Source organism: Limulus polyphemus, unplaced genomic scaffold, assembly GCF_000517525.1.
Source record: "Limulus polyphemus unplaced genomic scaffold, Limulus_polyphemus-2.1.2 Scaffold6891, whole genome shotgun sequence".
NCBI lineage: Eukaryota > Metazoa > Arthropoda > Merostomata > Xiphosura > Limulidae > Limulus > Limulus polyphemus.
Genome location: NW_013672501.1, coordinates 32,322 through 34,386, shown reverse-complemented (window position 1 = coordinate 34,386; position 2,065 = coordinate 32,322). Strand labels below are relative to the sequence as shown.

The 2,065-nt window shown below is 37.9% G+C and overlaps 1 long non-coding RNA gene across 1 annotated transcript in view; it reads left to right on the top strand.

Annotated features, from left to right (window-relative positions):
* Positions 1 to 222: 222 nt before the first annotated feature.
* The window catches only part of LOC111089646, a 27,138-nt gene continuing 25,295 nt past the window's right edge, over positions 223 to 2,065 (top strand). The window contains exon 1 of the long non-coding RNA XR_002613866.1: positions 223 to 272. This is a non-coding gene — a long non-coding RNA (uncharacterized LOC111089646). The remainder of the gene's footprint in view (positions 273 to 2,065) is intronic.

Below are 2,065 nucleotides of genomic sequence, written 5' to 3'. Positions count from 1 at the left end.
TGGTAACTATGATATCATGACTTTAAAGGTCTATCTCACACATCAGTACACCTTAATTTAATCAACAAATTAAAGTCAAGGAGTTTGCTAACTCTCATGTCAGAGCTCTCACAAGTCATTTCTCAGAGTATCATCGGATCTTCAAGTACACCAGGTCATTTGAAATTGAGTTTCATTATCCACTCAGAAAGTGTTATCAACGTCACAAGATATGTATAGAAACAAAAGCCACGCCCTTGAAAGTAGAAGAGAACGTGAAAAATCCAATCTCGGTGATTATACTATTAGATTTTTATTAATGACCTTTATCGTGAATGTTTACAGCTACTTGAAATCTTTTTTCTTTTTTTTTTGCTCGATAATTGTGGCGAGAAGCTCCATATTTTAAGTAGTCAATATCAGAATAGCGAGTTTAAATATGCACTCCCACAACTACCTTATTAAGGCTGTGTTCAGACATGCGCAGGGCTAAATGGAAGTCGATTAGCACATTACTCTGTATGAGTGAGAAGGTATTTCATTGTAAATTATATAGTTCGGCGATACAACTATCAGAGAAGGTTTGTTTGGAAAATTAACAATTCCAAATGATTCTTTTGTTTGAAAATATTAAACAAAAGTAGAGGACGAATTTCATGGGGCAACGGGACTTGAACCAAGGACATTTGGATTCACAGTTCTGGCTGCTAATAGCTAGACCATGGCAATATTAAACAAAAGTAGAGGACGAATTTCATGGGGCAACGGGACTTGAACCAAGGACATTTGGATCCAAGTTCTGCCTGCTAATAGCTAGACCATGGCAATATTATGGTCTAGATATTAGCAGGCAGAACTGTGGATCCAAATGTCCTTGGTTCAAGTCCCCTTGCCCCATGAAATTCGTCCTCTATTAGGGCCGTGGGTGATGGCCAAATACTACTATTCAACTAAAATAGTCCAAGAGTTGGCGGTGGATGCTTTTAACTATCTGCCTTCCCTCTAGCCGTACAGTTAAATTTTTTTTAAAACTTTAAAATGGTTGTAGATTAACAACAACAAAACAATCTTTAAAAGAACCAGTCGTGCAAAGTAGTTATCATGTCGGGCTGCGATCGAAGGGTCGAAGGTTCGAGAAGTGATGTCATTCAACACACTTCACACTTTCAGCTGCGTTAGAAAAGTGACAGCCATTAGGAGTCTCTGATGTACATAAGGTGCCGTTCAAAAGTGGCATTTTTAGTAGTGGATGATAGTTCGTTCTAGACGATGTAGCTAGATTCGCTCCCCAGGCGATGGTCCGCCGGTGAGACAGTGGTAAGTCTACGAACTTACAACGCTAAAATCAGGGGTTCGATTCCCCTCGGTGGACACAGCAGATAGCCCGATGTGGCTTTACTATGAAAAAACATACACACTCTCCTGGAGTTGACGTTTCGAACTATTATAACGTAAATAATCATCAGGCAGATAAATGAAGAAAAGTCGTGGAGATGAATGACATCGTGGAAAGTCAAACAGCGGAGTTTAGACGTGGCTGTGAGAGAGAGAGAGCTGGGGTTTGTGGAATCAGTTAAAAGTCAGGTAACTATGGAAATAAGACAAGACAATCGTTCGATGCTATTAACTGAAAACTACAATGTGAATATAAAGAAAACCCCATAAACGATATATACCTATATAAAAATCCTAACTTTATTTGTTTGGTTTGCTGACCCAAACTGTGCTGATGAGCCTTGAATAGGTGAAACTACAGTCCACAGCAGAGGGTACAGCCAATCAGAGAAAGCATTAGGCCTCTACGTCACAGATTCTCGTTTCACCTTTGGTGAGAAAGAAAAGAAATCTGTGACGTATATATGTAATCATTAAATAGTTGGTCCGATATATATATATATATAATATTGACTAATGTTTTAAGAACAAGACACAACATTATTCACACACCTAACTTCCTCGTCCGATATATATATATATAATATTGACTAATGTTTTAAGAACAAGACACAACATTATTCACACACCTAACTTCCTCGTCCGATATATATATATATAATATTGACTAATGTTTTAAGAACAAGACACA